The following is a 19,571-nucleotide window of genomic DNA, read 5'->3' on the forward strand; positions in this document are numbered from 1 at the left end:
CCACGTGGAGGCAGCACAAGATCTTGCTCTGCTTTCTGGAATAACACGAAACAAGTGATGTCCTAGAAGGGTCATGGATGTGGGAGACAGACATTCCCGAGTCACTTGCTTTGTGATTCTGGGCAAGATCAAAACCTCAGTTTTCTAATCAGGAACATGGGGGAATTGCTACTTTGCAAGACTGTTGTAAGAATTAAAGAGATAAACAGAAAAATCATAGAAGTGTTTGGTGCACCCTCTGAAACATTAGTTCTCTTTCTTGTTTCTTCTTTACATACTATTAGGCAGGGTTCTCCTGAGAAACACAACCAATAGGATGTATTGATGCAGAGAGATTTATGAAGGGAACTGGCTCACATGATTATGGAGCCTGGCCAGTCTGTGCAGGGCAGGCCACAGGCTGTGGGCCGAGGGGGCAGTTGCTGATTATGCAGCCTTGAGTGTGAAGGCTATCTGCAGGCAGAATTCCCTCCCCCACCCAGGGATATCATTCAGTCTTTCCTCTTAAGGCCTTCAAATGATTGGGCAAGGCCCACCATGTTATCAAGGGTAATCTGTTTAACTCTGTCTATTGATGTACATATTAATCATATCTTAATAAAAACCTCACAGCAATATTTAGACTGGTGTTTTATCAAATAACTGGGCACCGCTGCCTAGTCAGTGGACACATAAAATTAACTATCCCACCAGCACCAACTCTTCAAAGAGGAACATTTTAATGGTTGGCAACTCTTCTTTCTCAAAGCTAAATATTTTCAGATTCCTCTTCCTCTTCATGGCTAGTGACTCTTCTTTTCCCTTCAGCTCTCAGCTCTCTCATGCCTTTCTTCCCAGTGACTTAGAAAATCTCCCCCCATCCCCAGTGATATTATACCCAAAGTCCCACATTGATCAACTTCATTCCCTTTGCATTTTGGAGTTCAACCCCTTCCCCTCTTTAAACAACTTGAGCTTGTAATGAAGTACCTACACATTTTTAAGATGCAGAACTCTTTCCTTCCATCAGTTCTGGACAATTTTATGAGACCTCAGAAAACACAGGATGGGCCCTTGGGCCTCAGCTATGGGCCATATGCCGCGAGCCAGACTGCATCAGAGCCAAAGAATTTTAATTCCTTCACAATCAGGTTTAGTCTTTGCTTGTGAGGTTGCGCCTGGGCTGGGACTTGAAAGGTCTAAGAGGTAAACAGGTTGCAATTTCATTGCTTCTAAACATGCAACTGCCTCAGGGGCTTCTGATTTATTTATTTTTTTAATGGAGTGCAAGGCAGTAAACCCTTCCTGCTGGCAGGCTGTGCACATTTTCAGAGGTACACCAAGCTGCAGCGGGGAGAGACTGAGGGACTTGTGGAGCCCCATAATTAAAACCATGCTCAGCAAATGCTTCTGATTCCAGGGGTCACATCTGATTTCATCTAAAACATTCTTTTTGGTCCCCTCTTAACCCAGTCTTGACTTTTGAGCATTCATGTCATTACCAGAGTGGAGGCTGGAGGAAGTGGGGGATGGGGTGGTGGGCAGAGCAATGAGCGTTTGCAATGGTTTTTTAAAAATTTTTGATTCCAATTGTACATTTGTAACATGGTATCGGTGAGTGGCTTTTATGTTGTTTCTCTGTATCACTCACATTTTTTGGGGGGCGGCAGTGCTTTGGAAAAGGTAAGACTAATATGGGTGGGTATCCTCATCATTTGAGCTTCATATCCAATTCCTATCTTTTTCTAATAGAAAACATACTTCTGTTATTATTCATTTTGGCCAACACACATTTCCAGATATCAGCAGATTGGTTTTGTTTGTTTGTTTTGTTTTTAACTTGCAGGTATTATCTGTTGAAATTGGTCTTGGTCTTTACCTCCATACTTGGCTGCACGGAGCATCATCAGCTTCCTTTGGGATGAATGTCTTATTCAGCTCCTTAGAACTCTGCCGTGAATGAAGTCTTTGCTCAAAATTGGGAGCCTTTTCCAAAGTGGCTTTGCCAATCAGGACCACACTTTGCAGATCTGGAAGGAACCCTGTTCACATCCCTAATGTGATGCAATGGTGAGGTTATACGTTTATTTCCTCTGTAACCCCTGGAGTTACATTTTCTAAGGTTTGGCACATATTTCTGCAACTGCATTTTGCGTGATCTTTTACACTTCCACATACATTCGTCAACAACTCAGGGAGCAGGAGAAGAGAAACTGGAGTGTCCCCATTTTAGCGAGTTAATCAGTATTTACCAAACACCAACAGTGTGCCAAAGAGGATGCTGACGTACTCAGAGCAGACTAAGAATAAGCGCCCTTCCCCTCTCTGCCTGAGCTTCTCACCTGGGGAAATGGAGGCCCACCAAGTGCAGTGCCGGGACACTGGCTTCTCCAAAACGGTGCGGGGAAGACGTGCTGCCTGAGGTGTCTGCCTTGTCCATCCTGAAAAGAACAGCGCAAGGCCAATTTCGAACTATGAACAAAGCGAAGCTGAATACAGAGCTGGGAAGAAAAGCGGGTGCGATAGCCTTGCTCAGCCAAGTGTCTCCAGGGCACAGTGGTCCCCCTGTGTCCTGCCTTCTCTCCAGAGCCATCTCTGAGCCTCCTCTACTCTCTCCCCCGTGCCCTGCGACATAACAGTGGAGTGTGTGCCTGCCTAGGGCAACCCAAGTCTTCTTGTGAATAAATGAATATTGAGCAGGAAGTGAACACCCTGAATTCTGAACATTAGCCAAAGGCTACTGGCAAACACACCCCTGTCTCTAATCTCACCGGCTTTCCTATGGAGAAAGTAGCTCTCCCCCTGTCTCTGCGGCTCATGACTTCAGAAGAATCGGCAGCTCCATAATGACACTCTCTCCCTGGACTGCCCCTGAGCCACCAACCACACACGGCCATTGCCATCAGGGCATGCACCGTCGGTGGCTTTGAGGCTTGCCTTGCGGTTTCCTTAACTTCCAACCTTAAAGGAAGCTCTTGAAGGAAGCTACATGAAAGGTAATGATCCTCAAAAATGAATGCATCGTAGCAGCAAAGAAGACATTTAATTAGCCAACCTAATAGCATCGTTTAGGCTTCTTTTCTCTTTTCTTCCTTTTAAAAAATAAGTGCGGTGACTGCCTTAGTCCCTTTAACTCAACAACGGGGACAGCACTGGGAGGCAGGACCAAGTCTGTTCTCTACATTCTAGTTTTACAGATAGACTCGTTGGATTTTTTAATGGTAATGATAGTAATATATATATTTTTTAAATAGGTTCTTGGGTATAGGAGGGAGACTTGTCAAGACACGGTGAAATGGTGCAGATCTATGGGAGTTTGGGCCCTGCTAACTATCTGGGCCACCTTCAGCCAACCTTTTAGCACCTTTGAGTAGTAGTTTGCCAGCAGTTTCCATTCTGTATAATGGTACTTCCAGAGCCGTGGGGGGAAGGGGCAGGCATGAGTCTGGTCACTGGTGATTGAGAGTTTCTATATCTGGGGCCTTAGGAGTGGTGACACACTGGAGACTATGAGATTTCAGGTGGTTTGGGGACGGCCTTATGGACATAGATGGAAACACCCAGATCCTCACCAGTCCCAGAAACTGCCATTTTGACTGGCCACCCTCTCCTTCCTCAGATCACCTGGGACTGCCCTGTGGTGACTTCTTTTCCCTCTGAGGCTGCCCTTTGGTACCTGTCTGTGATAGGCAGCATTGCTAGTATTGTGAATACAGAGTTATTAGCAGCTGTAACATTGGTTAAGTTACTTAGCCGAACTGGGTCTCAGATTCCTCTTCTGGTGAACGCAGGCAATGTAGTCCTGGCTGCAAAGGTGGTTTGGTCTATGGAGTGAGACGAGGAAGGTGAAGTGCCGAGCCCAGCGGTGGGCTCCTGTGGTTTTTCATGGAGAAACAAGGAGAAAATCTCTACCTCAAAGTTCAGGACAGAACTTTGAAATCAGCAGGACACTGATGATCTTGTAAAGTGTTTGTAGGAGCAGGTGTGGAGGTGAGCGGGGAGGTGGGGGATTTTGCAAGCATGAGAATGGGGAACCTTTGGGGGGGATGCTGTGCTGTGACCCCAGGGCCCTTTTGGGCCTGAAGGATTGGTGCCCTCAGCTTAGGAAGGTTATCACAGCTCTCAGCTGTCACCCCAGCAGTAAAGAGCCACCTGACCCAAGGTGGCCCCTATCCCTGGAGCACCGTATCCTATGACTGTCTGATTAGGGGTGGAGGTGGGGCACAAAGACTCAGTTCCTTATCCTAATCTGGGGCAACTCTGAAGGCCATCCCAGCTTCAGCACTCCTGTTGGGCTGGCTGTACCTGTGACATAAGAGAAATATACACTTGGTCTGTGCCCTCCTTCCGCTGCTCTCTAGCACACAGCTCCTAATGCCCTTGGCATCCTTCAAGTGAAAATGTCCTTTGGTGTCATCATGTCTTTTGTATGCTAATGAGATGGCTGGTGTGTGGGAGCTTTTGGGACAGTCTCAGGACCCATGTCTGGCCAGGGGACCCGCCCTGTCCCTGTGAGGAGCCGGTTGGGACTTTCAGCTCCACCCCCTGACCTGCGGCCAATGGTATGTATTAAGCCTCCACACAAATCCTAAATGAGAAGGCTTGAACTTTTGGATTGGTGGAGGTGCTGGCTCTCCCCGAGAAGGCATGGAAGCTTCTCGCCCCTTCCCACATACTTAACCCCGTACATCTCCTCCATCTGCCTATTCCTGAGTTGTAGCCTTCTACAGTAAAGCAGTAATATCAAAACTAAACTGCTTTCCTAACTTTGGTGAGCTGTTCCAGCAAATTATTGAATAGGAGGAGGAGGCTGTGGGAGCCTCCGACTTCCAGCTGCTTAGTCAGAAGCACAGGTGACCCCTGGGCTGGCAGGAGGTCACTGAAGTGGGGTGGGGGGGAGGGCCTGGTGCGGCTGAGCTGCACCTGTGGGGTCCGCGCTGCCCAGGTCGACAGTGTCAGAACTGAATCAGATGGCAGGATCCCCAACTGGGTCAGAGACTTGCGTGGTGTGGAAACCCCACACATTTGGTGACCAGAAGCGCAGAAGAAGCGAGTTGTAGAGAGTTTTCTCCTCCCAGTGCGGAGCATCTGAGAGAAAGAAGAGTTTCCTTCTGGCACACAGCCTCTGCTGCCCCTCTGCCCACTTCCTGGTCTCCTGCTCACCAGCCGTCTTTCCAGAGCCTGAGTCTCAGGAAACCCAACCTGAAGTGGCAATCAAAAGAGAGGGAGCGGGAAGAACAAGGACGGGGGAGGATGAAGAATCCAGGCGCGGTTTCCCAGGATCACGGGTGGCGCTTGGTGTGAGAAGAACTTTGTGAGAGGCTGGCTCTTGCCACCTGCTTTGAAGTTTGTGCCACTGGAGAAGCTGATGGAAAAAAAAGATGGTGCCTGGTTCTCCACTGGCCTCTCTCCAGAATCCTCAGACACAGAATGCCAAGGTTCTTCAGCTGCCTGAAGCAACCGGAATTCAAGAACATGCCTCCTCCTTTGACAGCTCCCAGAGTTCCTGCAGAGAAGGCTTGGCTGGGGGAGCTCAACCAAACGTCAGGGCACACCGTCAGCAGGCAGCCTTCGGCAGCCTCTCCGTAGCGACCTGGAGGGGACATGGAGCCCGGTGACTCCCTGCCACCCACCCTGATGGAGATGCTACGACCCAGAAAAGGGCCTTTCTTCCTCCTGTACAAACAATTACCCAGCCATTCCTTTGTGGAGATGTTTCTGCATGTTCAGAACCAACAATTCTATTTTAAAGGTAGAATTATTGAAGTAATACATGCAACTGATTAAACAATTTCAAATACTAAATAAATAATGAAAAGTTCTTCTAATCCCCAAAGTCCTCAGAAATATTCATGATGCAGAGTGGTATGTCTCCTTCCCAAAGTGGGTAATACCTTCTGTATCTATTCTTCTTTTGCTCCCTGCTTCCCACCCTCCATTCTACCACCACTTACTTACATGTTTCCTTGCAAGTAACCAAGAACCCAACTCAGACTTTCCTGTGTAATAAACAGGATTTGCTGACCTATAACTGGATGTGCAAGGAAAAAACTAAGTTCAGGGTTGATTCGATGCACTGGCTTAACAATGTTATCAGAGGTCTAGTTCCTCCCTCTGCTGTGCCTTTCATTGCCTGACAGCTCTGGCTGCCTTTCCAACTTGGCGGCAGTATGACTGGCTACATACTTATCTGTCCATATCTATGCAGAAAGAAAAGTTATTTCTCGAAGTTCTCTCTGAAGAGCCAGAGAGCTTTAATTTTACTATTTTTTCCCTTGGAGGCCCAAGCCAACTACTTTTCATATCTCATTGGCGTGAGTTGCATCACGTGCCTTCATCAGAACCAGTTTCCCTGGAAAGAGAGGGAGTTCCATGAATTAGTCCAGCCTGAGCCAAGGACTCCCCTGAGCCTCAAGTAGAGTTATGTTGTCCAAAGACATGGGCTGTGAGTGGTATGGATAGCCAAGCAAAAACTAAAGTAGTCAGCAATAGTAGTGAACATTATGTTATGTACTTCTTTCCATAGCCATACAGCTAGATCTATTTCCTATAAAAAATAAATTAAATTGTCAGTATGAGTTTCAATTGTGGGATACACCATAGTTTATTGAACCAATACCTGTTAATGGGCATGTAGGCTCTTTCCAGCTAGTTTTTGATACAAAGCAATGCTTTTGGTGAATGTTCTGCATGCGTTTTTGTGCACACATGGATTACAGCTATAATTGTGGCTAAATTCCTAGAAGATAAGTTCAAGAATATAATCCACCTACAGTTACTTGTAAAGACATCCAGGAGGTAAAGACTCAAGTTTGAATTTTCAGGAATGATTCCCAAATTATACTGTTGGACTGACGCACTGAAGGAGCCGCTGCCCAAGTGAGAAGCTGTCACACAGCTGCCAGTGACAAGAGCCACACTGCCACGGAGCCACGGTCAGAAGCACATGGTCAGGAGCCTATAATGATCAGGAAGCCACTGTAGCTGCTGCTTGAGGATTTACCCAGCACCAGTAAATGATGCTCTGTGCCCTGACTTCTGACACCGACCCAGCTAGCTGATGACCACAGATCCAGCCGGAGCAAAGTGTCTCCCTCATGTTTGCCTTCCAAGTATCACACACTGTGTGTTATTGATGGGGTGCAATTTACATTTAAAACCTTATCTGCAAGGGATTCTGGGAACTGCCTGGGTTTGTAGCTTCTGCTGTCCAGAAGGCACCCTGAAAGGAGAAGGAAACACACACCAGTCTCACACGTAGCAGAATGTGCACTTTTAATTGAAGTAAATCCCGCCCAGTGCTCAGAAGGAGAAATCCTCTGTTTGCTGCCTTGTAAAACTAAAATGTCCATGGCCAAGGATGTCCCCATCCCAACTGCATCGTAACTGTAGACCAAAAGCAATCCTCAGATCCTGCGAGGATTATGAGGGGTGGGCCGCTCTGACAGCTGAGAAGCTGCAAGGTGGATGGCCACCACCCTAACTGGCCTGAGGACAAAGCAAAGACCCTGTCTCTGCATGAAAAGGCAGGAGACGAGCTCTTGGCCTTTCTGGTCAACGCTGAGCATTTCTGCAGATCAGTGAATCCTCCCAACGCCCCTGGGAAGTGGGTGCTTACCTCCAGGGTGGACAGGCGATTGGCGCACACTGGCACAGCCCAAAGCGGCCGGCTTCCCTGTTCCTGTCTGGGTGCTTGGACAGATCAGTTGTTAAATATTTTTAATGTCACTCTTGATCGTCCCCATTTTGTAGATAAGAAAACTGAGTCTCTAAAACAGCAGGGTATTTCCCCAAGGCCTGAGGGGTGAAAAGTAACCTGAATGTGAGTCTAGCGGTCGGTCTATGGCTCCAAAGGCTGTTTTTTCTAGTATGCTCACTGCCTTTCTGCTGGGTCAAATACTACACTGAAATGTTTATAAGGTACGGTGCAGTGTTAAAAGGCTCTGCTTTTAAAGTGTATTAAGACACATTTCTTGGCATTGGTGATCATATTTTCTGGGAACAAAATTGAGACACTGTGATGGTTAATTTTATGTGTTGTCTGGGTCAAATGTTTGGTTAAATATTGTTCTGGGTGTGTCTCTGATGGTATTTCTGGATGAAATTAGCCTTTGAGTTGGTACACGGAGTAAAGCAGATTGCCCTTCTCATTGTGGGTGGGCCTTATCTAATCCCTTTAAGGATTAGGACAAAAAGGTTGAGAAAGAATTCACTTTCTCTGCCTACCCGCCTTTCATCTGGGACATCATCAATCTTCTGTTGTCGTCAGACCCAGTCTTGGACTGAAATTGACACCATGGGGCCTCCTGGATCTCAAGTCTTTAGGCTTGGACTAGAGCTACACCATTTCTTCTCCTGGGTCTCCAGATGCTACCTGCAGATCTTGGGGGGGAGGGGGGGAGTCTCAGCATCCACAACCATGTGACCCAATTCCTTATAATAAATCTCTTTATTCCTTATTTATAATATAATATTAATATGGTATAATAATCCTATTGGTTCTATTTTTCTGGAGAATCCAAAGTCATAAAACTACCACCTATGGCACATGGCCTGGTAGAGTTGAACTGGGAGTTGACATGACAATACAGTTTAAGAGACACCCTTCATGATCTGATGTCACCAAACCTCTCCACAGTCCCATCTCCGCCCACGCCCAGGTCTCTGTATGCCACGTGCTTCCCATACTGCAGGCCTTTGCCCTTGCACAGACTTCTTCAAGAAATAAATGCCTTCTTCTCAAAGGATGTCATGCTTTGAAGCCAGTTCAAAAAGGTATTTCTTCAGGGAGTCTTTTCTGACATTCTTACTCATGTCCTCTCACCATGAAATTGTATCTCTGTCATAACTCTTGAATAAAGGTATAATCTTCGGTTTTCCTTGTCCCCCATTCAACTGTGAATTCTTAAAACTTTTGTTTTAATTGTTTTTGGCATTTTTGGTGCCTGGCATATAATACATAAGTTTAGAAGGCGCGTATGTATGTGTGCAGTGTGTGTGTGTGTGTGTGTTTCTCCAAAAGGAAAAATAAAATGGTAATCTGCGTATCCATTTCCTGCACTATAACCAAAGGTTTTTTTATTATGAAAACCAGCATACTGTCAACTCTTCTAGAATCGTAAGTTGTTTCTTGTCATGGAGTAGAGAGAGCAGAAAGGATAGTGAGATGGGGAACAGGCTTTGGGGTGAGAAATGATTGACTCTGAATCCTGCCTCTACCACTTGCTACTTTTATAACCTTGAATGACTTGACTTTCATGACCCCTCACTTCTTCGTGGGTAAAATGGGATAATAAGGGTGCTTCTCAGACATTGTGCGGCTTGATGGCTTAATGAGAGCGCGCACACAAAGTGCCTAGCACTGGCGCCTGGCATTTGGTGTGATCTAAAAGTCATGCCAGAAAAAAGGAAGAGGGAAGTGGGTAGTTTTACATTTGAACATGGCATTTCACACTTCTTTCCCACAGAAAGAAAGCGTTAGGATGGCTTTCAGAATTCCATTTACGTTAAAATCCCAGAATTTAACCATTGTGTCGAATGGGTGACACATATCACTTATATGTTTGGAGTAATCATTAGAAATAACTTTTCCAAGTGACAGTAACCACCATCCAACTGTATTAAGAAGAGCGGAGCAGAGAGTCATAGGTGAAGACGTTGCTAGGGAGAGTCACTCTGGGAGGTTAATGTCTTGATCCTTGGGTAAAACGAAGACATAATTCATCAGAAACAGGACCACAAATGGAAGCACAGTGGGGTAGGGAGCAAGGAAGGGAACTTTTCAAAGTAGAGAACATTCACAAAGTGGGGATTCAAAAGTCTGATGACCCTGTTCAGGCTCTGACCCAGGGACCTGGGATGGAGTGCTAGCAGCCCCGCTAACTAGCTGTGTGGCTGTGGGGAAACCATTTTTCCCTTCCAAGCCCATGTTTCTCATCTATAGAACGAATATAAAAATTCCCATGCCTTGTATCTCACAGTAGTTAATAAAGCACCACTCAGGTGTGAGGAATACTGTCCTGGGTGTTACCATACTGGAGGTGGAGCCAGACAGATGATTTCTCAGCTTCCTGTCCAGGCACAGGAAGTAACTGAAGTAAAAAGAAACTTGCTTCTTGCATTTTCTTCAACCTCTGTATATTTACTCTGAAATTTAAAAAAAAAAATTGGTTCCTAAAGTATAAGCATATTCCCAAAACCTCAAGTTTAAAAGTGAGTGCATATAATTTCTATTGAAAGGCATATTTTATAACATCTCTAGTTAAGATTCTTCATTTTAATTTCTGTGTGCATGTGTGGGCGTGGGCGGGGGTGGGGTGGGGGGGTACCACTGCAAATCCGGTGTAGAACAAGGCAGGATATACTTACATACTTGAGTATCTCTTCTATCCTCACCACAGACTTAATGGAACAGGCATGGTAGCCCCTTTTATGGATGAAGTAGCCAAAAATAAGAGTTTAAGTAAGCGGCCTACCTCTGAGAGCCAGGAGATGGCAGAACCAGGATTCAAACCCAAATCCAACCTCATGACTCACAAGTTCAAGTTGGAGCAGGAACTTCACTCAGCAGCAGACTTCTTCCGCTGCCTCACTGTGCCTCAGGGAAGGAAGGTCCCCAAGACTGAGCCAGGTAGACAGAGGAGCCAGACATACTTGCCACTAGGCCTTTTTAGTTATGAGAAGAGCCATTGGATTCAGGTAACTTTCAACCAGGAAAGAAGCGATTGGTCAGAAGAAGGAAACCAGATACCTGACAAGAAATTCTGGAAGGAGACAAGCCCTTGTGGCTGGTTCTGTCTTATCTGAGTACTTTAGGGAAGGATCATGGTAACTCCTGAATTTCTGTTGTATCTAAAACAGCTAGACCTCTCAGCAGAAGTGCAAATTTGCACATCAATTGGAGAGCAGTGTGGGAAACCTGTTTATCTTTAGCTTTAATTCTTGAATCCTTTCTCTTGGCCCCAAACTTGCTAATTCCTTCCTTTCACCCCCAAACACCAGGAAGCGAGGCCCCATCCCCTGATGCAGATGTTAGGGAAACTGCTCATGGTAAACAAACCTCCCTCAGCTTCTCTGAGATTTGGGCAGTTTTCAATATCACAGGGCCTTTTAGAGTAAACTTAGATTTCTGCATTTCAAGGCTGATCACTGAAATGCAAGCTCTTGTTTTTGGAGGGCCATTCACAAGGGGCTTCAAACTGCCTTTTAATCTTTTCCCTCCTCTCCCCCAGCCTCCTTCTCAAAATGCTCCCTCTTCCTGGGAAGTGAGGCCCTTTTCCATAAGTTGCCCACAAACTGTTTTCCTTCCTGATTTTCAGTAAGGCTGGGAATTCAGTGTTGGGGTGTGTCAGGGTTTCCCACCACGATCTCTTCAGCTCTGTTGGAGGGTATTTATAATGGATTTAGTTAACACTGCTGTTGCTGTTGCCAAGAAATTTTCAAAAAAGTCTTCCCTGGTTACTCCACATCCACACACTAAGACTAGCTGTACATTTCCGATTTCCCCAAATATAAGAGTATGTTATTAAATGAGCCTAAGAGGAAAACAAACAAACAAAAAACCCAAGTTCCTAAGATCATTGCAAACAGCGGCAATCAGCACAGTTTCATTTAATAACTTAAAAAAGAAACATATTCATATAACAATTAAAGATATTCTTGATGCCTAATCCAAAAAGGCCTAATGCACTTCTAAATCTTGCTTTCAAACCAGTGAAACCAAACTCTCCGACAGTCTTTGTGGACAGTCGCCATGGTTTCCTGCTTCAAGAGTGCTTGAACAGAACCTAGCACTCCACTCCCATCCCAGCCAGCCGCCCAGATCCATCCTTCAGCCTCCTCCTCATAGCGCCCGCCCTCTGACCGCCCCAAGCTCCCCACCCCACCACCACAGCTCCAGCCGCTCGAGGCCACCTGTCCTCAGTCACCCATCACAACGACCACATTCACTTTGCAGGTGGGCCAGAACTACCACCAGGACCCGGAGGCCACCATCAACTGCCAGATCAACTTGGAGCTCTACGCGTCCTATGTCTACCTGTCCATGTCTTACTGCCTTGATCATGATGATGTGGCTTTCAAGAACTTTGCCAAGTATTTTCTTCACTGGTCTCATGAGGAGAGGGAATATGCTGAGAAATGAATGAAACTGCAGAACCAATGAGGTGGCTGAATCTTCGTTCAGGAGATCAAGAAACCAGATTGTGATGACTGGGGGGATGGGCTGAGTGCAACGGAGTGCGCATTACACTTGGCAAAAAGTGTGAATCAGTCTCTACTGGACTTGTACAAACTGGCCACTGAAAAAATGACCCTCGTTAGCATGACTTCATTGAGACTCATTACCTGGACGAGCAGGTGAAATCCATCAAAGGATTGAGTGACCACGTAACTAACTTGTGTGGGTTGGGGACCCCTGAATCTGGCATGGGAGAGTATCTCTTTGACAAGCACACTCTGGAGACAGTAAAGAGAGAGAAGCCTTAGGCTGCCTTCCCTGGTCACCAAAGCAGCACATGCATATTGGAGTGCCTTTGCCTTTTCTATATCTTGTACCAAATCATCCACTTATACCCTTCATTTGTGCTATTCCTTCAGTTAAAATAATTTGGTACTCCCCCGAAAAATATCCTTGACAGAATAAATTATTTCTCCCAAACCTAGACATAGGTGATTCTTTTTCAGCTGCCTCCAAACAATCCCTGAAATTGTCTTAATTTGGGCTTCAGAAGGGGATCTGAAAAGTCATGCTAACGTTTGCAGCGGTATATGTACAATTAGAATTTTTTTAGGGAGTGGGTCTAGAACGTTCATCTAATCTTATAAGAGACTCATGGTCCTAAATATTTTATATTAAATGACCTAATATAGCATTGAAAGAAGCTTCCTGAAGTGAACTTGGTCTGTGCCTTATTGATTAGGCCTGAGGAAGGTGAGGGTAGAGGAAGGGCCTCATTTAATAATCTGCCATCAGTCTGATTCAGTTAGTCAGTCAACAAACATCCAGCCAGGACTTGCTCAGAGAAAGGCATGAGATTTGATTGTCTGTCTTTGAGGAAGTGCAATCATAAATGCACTTGTTAACCACGGATTGCCCAGCCTCTTTGAAGTCTGGCTGCAGAATTGAAGCCCAGAGCCTTCCAAATCCCTAGGGAGAGACTACTTGCTGGGTGATGAAGTGTTCATTAGGTGATTTGTGTGAAATGCTTTGAAGATCTGAAGAACCAAAGTGCTAGGAAGTATCATCAACCTCCTTAAACTTTCTTTGTTTCTTTTTTCCCTAAAGGCAATTTATAGTATCCAAAATACAGACCTTGCCCCCAAGTCCTCATTATTGATAAGTAGGCTGCCTGAAAAAGGGTGTTTCTTTTATCCTGAGGGAGGGGAGGAGAACTCTCAGAAGAGGTTAGTTTAGAACAGGTGCTCCCTTCCCCCTGTTGAGAACAATGCTAGTTTTCTCTGAAGATGCTCAAAACAAGGTAAAGCCTAAAGTGTTGGTGATAAATTAAATCAGAAGATCGGCAGGCTGGGTGCCCCAGTGTTTGGGAGGCCAGCTCCCAGCAGAGTGATCTGTAGGAAGTTCAGAAAGCCTCCACAGGGGATGAAAGGATCATAATTTACAAGCTAATAAAGGCCATAAGATAAAGAAGCACGCAGATAACTACAGTATAAATCAGGATGTGTTCCAAGCCGAGAGATTCAAAGAACAGGAAGGGGGTTGGAAATGGAGACCACCACACATGGGAGAACTTTCAGAAAGACAGCGGTTGTGGAAAGAGTAACAAAAATTATGAATGACATTCATGGAGTCCTCCCTGTGGGCTTGTTGAACTAAATCCCTCCCCCACAGCCTCTCATTTTATGGACCTTGACTGACAGGCAGGGTCGTGTTGGCGGGTTTGGCTGGGAATAGCATCGTTCAAGGGAAAAGCAAGGATGAGAACCAGAGCGTCTCAAGCTCTTCTGCACAGAAGTGGCCGCCTGCCTTTCAGCACTCTTTCCTTGATTCCTTACACACAAATGAGGAATTTTTGTTTTGCATGAGCTTCTGCGTATCCTACTCACATGTGCCAAGAGCGTCAAAATCCTCCTCTCACTGCTTACCCAAGTTTCTCGATTAGAAGGATGATGAGGGGTGGGATGGCGGCTCTAGGGGGTCCGTGGAGAGGCAGGCGAGGACCTATTTGATTAAAAGGGCTGGTGGGGACTTGTCTAGATGAGACACATGCCCAGCAAGAACATCATATTTGATTTCTTTGAATTTGCCTAGGTTAGATCCTGAACCAGCAGAAGGATATTAGTGGGACAATTGGTGAACTGTAAAGAGGGTTTATGAATTTGTGGATGATATTGAATCAATGTTGGTGTCTTGATTTTGATCATTGTACGATGGTTGGGTCAGACGGTGATATTTTGGGAAGCTGGGTGAAACGATAAGGCCACTGTACCATTCTTTTTACAGCTTTTTGTAAGTCTGAACTGATTTCACAGTGAAGAGCTTAAGAATAAGTAAAAGTATTTATTCCCATGGGTTGGGGGTGACTAGGATGGAAGTGGGTGTTGGGCGAAGGGCACAGTGCAGACAAGTCCCAGTCCCTTCCCTTGGTTTTGCTGCTGCCAGGACACCTTTGGAAAGCACAATCCCAGGCCCCAGAAGCTTCTGCGAAGGGTCCCAGGAATCTACATGTGGACAGGCTCCTCAGAAGCGGGAGGTTTGGAAAGGAGCATCCTCTCGTTTGCGTCTCTAAGTCCCTCGGCCAGGGAGGCCCTGCGGGCTCGGGAAGGTTCGGTTGCCTGACGCCCCAGGTCTGGTGAATGGCAGAGCGGGAATTCTCCCGAGCTCGCCTGCGAAGCTGCCCTTAGGACTCTCCTCTAACCTCGCCCGACACATGTCCACCTTGTCCACAGTTTACTAAATGGAAAATTCCAGATATAAACGAGTCATCAGTTTTAGGTCGCGTGAAGAAATCTTGTGCCGTCGCACTCTGTCCTGCCCAAGACGGGATCCATCCCTTCATCCAGGGTCTCCGCGCTATAGACGCCCCTCCCCTTAGTTACCGGGGAGCGGCCTCGGCTATGACATCAAGGGTCCCCGTACCAGCTCAGTGCTTGCGTTCCACTCACCCTTACATTATTTAGCAATGGCTCCCAAGCCGTTGACGTAACTTTTACTATAGTATGTTATCATTGTTCTATTTTATTACTAGTTATGGCTGTTAATTTCTTACTGTGCCTAATTTATAAGTTAAGCTTTGTCATAGGTATGTAATGGTACATGAAACAGTATGCATAGGGTTTGGTACTGTCTGCAGATTTGGGCATCCGCTGGAGGGCTTGAACCATATTTCTGGGGGGATAAAGTTGGAGGGGGGCTCCTGTGTTTCTGCACTTGCCATTTCCAGAAACTCCTGGCAGGCACTCCCTCCTGCCTCTCCCCATCGTCCCAGCACCCGACCCGATCCAAACACCCAATGGGGCTGCTCTTCATGTCCTAATGGGCCCCTGGTTACCATCACATGGCTTTTATCTCATTGGCTGTCCTGGACCTGTGTCCCACCTATGGGATACAGACCAAATTAAATATTTTTGATGGTGAAAACTCTTGGATTGATAACCTCTTCATCTCAAGTAATGTTTCTGTTGATTTTAAGTTAATTTAAGGCATGTAAAACACTCACCACACATAAGTGGATTTAAACCGTTACGCCTAATGTCAAATATTAAATAAAATTTGAGGAGTATAACTTTGATGAAGTGATACAGAAGTAAGAAGCAGGCTTCTCTTTAAAATCATTTCGAGCCTCAGAGCCGTTTTGGGGCGTTTGGTTGTAGAAGCCTCAGGACTGAACTTGCAGGTCCTGGTAGGCAGTAAGCATCATGCTCTCTCACTACTGAGGTGTCCGTGACTGAGGGGGTGTCTGACGGGCTGGGCCTGGCACCCCGGGCCCCACAGCTCTGCCTCTCCCAGTCCCAATACCAGGAGTCACAGAGGAAAGGGAAGCTGTGTGAGCCTCTCTTGGAGGGAGCAAGGAGAGAAAGAATCCATTTCATCACTTAAAATTGTGTTTCATAACTCACTACCACTTTGGGGTGTGTGTGTGTGTGTGTGCGCGCACCAGAGAAAACCATGCTATGCTTTCCACAATATTTCAGGATATATTCATGGGCATTACTTTTAAGCCTTGCACTCCAAGAAAATTAAAATGATAAAAGCATGGGGATTGGAGACAGACAGACCCAAGTTTAGATCTCAGCTCCAAAACTTAGTGGCTGTGGGTCTGAAGCGAGCCCTGTACCCCTTTTTGTCTCAATGTTCCCCCCAGTGAACCAGAGCCAATGGCACTCACCCCTGCCCCAGTGTTGTGGTCAGCTTTAACCCAGCGGACATATGTAAAGCACCTGGCACCACACATGCAAACCTCATGAGCGTCCCCCACGGCTAACTGGCTCTATCAGCAGCAATAAGGCTCCCCTCCCCCAACCATGTCCGCAGTCCTCCTCCCTATCAGCATCCAAATTCCAAGTGCCCAGCATGGCCCCCATGTTCTCTGGCTCATTAGGGGTATCCTGGCTCCTTCTGTTTTCAGGGGCCCCAAGACACCCATACCTCTCAACTCATCACCTCTAAACTTCCTAGTCCAGTGTCCCCCTTCTGTGGGAGGGAACTGTCTTCTGCTCGCCCCTACCTCTACATAGTGAGCCCTGTGCTGAAGTGTTCATGGGAATGCTGGCTTACTGGGCCATCTGTGTGAGGATGAGACTTGTCCACAGTCCTGGAGTAAGGAGGTTGTAAAGCCAGGGCTCGAGCTCAGGACTTACTGTGGCTAAAGCCAGCCTGGGCCACGGTATGCTCTTCTTCCCATTCCATCTGGGGCCCTGGAATGCTTTCCTGCGGCCTGTGTTGTGTCAGTATGTACAGCTTCGAATGTGCTCTGGGTTTGGGTTTCACCGAAAGATTTCTGGAACCAAAGGTGCACTACATTTAGGGGCCTTGGCTTCTTGTTTTTTTTTGGTTTTGCATTTCTTTTCCTTAAACCAGTGGAAGGCTTTGAAAGAGACAGCGTGTCAGCCGTAGCCTGGACCTCGTACCTTTCCTTTTATTTTGCTCTTAGCTATGATTTGAAGAATTGAAGAAAGTGCCAATTCCTGCATTGCAATGCAACATATTGTGATAGATGCTTCTTCTGAGATCCCATATGTTTCATATTGCCATGGAAAAGGCACTGGCGTAGCAAGATTTTTTTTTCCCCCATAAATTTCCCTAGAGATGGAATTGGATTTCTGTTGGTTGCTTTTACGGCAACATAGTCTCAGCAAGGAGAAAAAAGGAGAGGGAGAGAGAGAGAGAGAGAGAGAGAGAGAGAGAGAGACAGAGACAGAGAGACAGAGACAGAGAGATATTACAACTAACAAATAAATTGAGTGGGTTTTAATGTACACTTGCTTTAAGACAGCAGCTTGGAGGTCACGGCCCCAGAATGTTCCTGGTCTTGTTTCTACAAGCTAATATTTGAAAGGATTGGTCTTGAAATAATGAGGAAACAATGATTGTAGAAGAAGAAAACCACAATTCCTGAGTTGGCCACTCACCAGCTCTGAATCTAAAGAAAGTGTATCAATTAAGTTTTGCTGAAATGATTTAGTAATTCAAACACAGTTTTTATATTATTATTATTATTTATTTCTCACAGTCTGGTCTGGGCAGACTCTGATAGGGCTGGATGGTCCAGGGTAACCTCACTCATATGTCTGGTGGTTGGAGTAAGGTCAGCTGGGGTGAGGGGGTGATTTGGCCACCTGTTTCTTGTCTTCTAGCAGGCTTGCCCCAGCTTGCCCCCATGGAGGTGGTCATGGATGGTCTTGGCAAGAACACTTACACTTCCCAAGCCCCCCCTTGCATCACATTTGCTAATGCCTGACTTGGCCAAATCAAGTCACACATCTGAGCCCACATTCAGAAGACAGAGAAATAGACTCTGCCTCTTGATGGGATGTGTTGCAAAGTTATATTGTAAAGAGCTGATATAGACAATCTACTGCAGCAAATTAATTATGTCCTCAGAGTCAAAATGGGTGACCACCATGCACTACCTAAACATTCAGGTATATCATGTCAAACAGGAACACTTGACCAGTGTGCCAGGCCCCCCGACATGCTCTCCCACTCTTCCCCACTTGTTCGCTGATTGGCTGGAAGCAGAAACCTGAGAGTCATCCTCTATTGCTCCTTCTCCTTGTCCCTCACATCTAATCCATCTACAAGAACCGTCTATGGACTCAGACTCTTAAAATGATCTTGAACCTGTACTCTTCCTTAAATAAGATGCTGAAGTGATGAAATAGGTTATTTAGTGAATTACTCTTACTACAGAGTAGAAAACTGGAGTCAAGAGGATCAGTTAGAAGCTGGTGAAGTTCTAATTCCATCAACTTTTCCTCGTAGGTTTGTACTAGTGTGGGCCAGATAAGTCTTTACATGTGACCTGTGAAAGTAGCAGTGCATTTCATTGCCAACTGATTTCCACCATCTTCTTTTCTGCAATTATCCCTGTCCCATCTTGAATGTCTTTAATGTCCCCATGGGTGATATACCTCTTAGTCTCTTGGTTTCTCTCCCTTCTTAACCCCATGATCTTATTCCTTCACCCATCTTACCATCCCTCTGTCAAAGTTATAGTGTAGACCTTGTTGCAGCCTTGACTTCAAGCATCTGTCTCTAACAATCTCCTGTCCTTCCAACATACTAATTTCCATTGTCTCAATTTAGCAATTATTTTATTTCAAGACCTCAAGTCCATTGATCTATCTTTTCTCACTCTCAATGACCTACCTAAATCAATTTTTTGAACCCGAAGTGCCAATGTAAGTTCATCAGGACAAAGCCTTCTGGTGAGGCTCCATGGAAGGAAGTCAAGGTCATCACCTTTGATCACATCTCGTTATCATAAAGAACTGTTAAAACTGTTCTGTGCAAGTCAGGGTAAGGAGTATTCCTGAGGATACGCGCATGCATAAGACAAGCCTTCTGAACCTCAAGCAGGATCCAGTGGTCAAAGCAGGTTTGCAAACAACTCATTTGCTCACAGGGCAGAATGATAGCAATGCCAATCGGCTATACCCCCTGGGAGCACCAAGTAAGGAGTGAGTCCCTTTGTCCAGAGGGCTGGGAATGCTTCGTGGAAGAAGCAGCATTTCAGCTGTAAAAATCTGTGATGACTTGCGGGCAAAGTCTAAGAGGTAATGCCTGGCATGGAGTAAGTGTCCATTAGATGTTAACTGAGAGAGCCTGCACCTTGCTTGTTTTTTCCTTAAACTTCTGCTGCACTTATGAGTCAGTATCACAAAAATAATATTGTGCCCCCCCAACTTGTTTATTCTTACTTACTAAGCTATACGGTCCTTAAGTCCACATACTGTATATCCTTGTATACTTGCAAATGGCATATAGCCTGGGACACATTAGGGACTCCAATGATATTTTTGCTGTAGTTAGGTTGATTAGAGTTTCACAAGTAGCATCTATAAGTCCCTTTGGTATCTCTCAATATTTAATGTGGCATTGCTTCATACAGCTGGCACATAATAAATGTTGC

General features: G+C 45.8%; 1 pseudogene; it reads left to right on the top strand.

Annotated features, from left to right (window-relative positions):
• Window positions 1-10,395: 10,395 nt before the first annotated feature.
• Window positions 10,396-12,465, top strand: LOC150020327 (ferritin heavy chain pseudogene; annotated as a pseudogene).
• The last annotated feature ends 7,106 nt before the right edge of the window (window positions 12,466-19,571 follow it).

The sequence above is a fragment of the Furipterus horrens genome, unplaced genomic scaffold (genome assembly GCF_987537825.1).
Source record: "Furipterus horrens unplaced genomic scaffold, mFurHor1.1.pri manual_scaffold_2, whole genome shotgun sequence".
In the NCBI taxonomy this organism is placed as follows: domain Eukaryota; kingdom Metazoa; phylum Chordata; class Mammalia; order Chiroptera; family Furipteridae; genus Furipterus; species Furipterus horrens.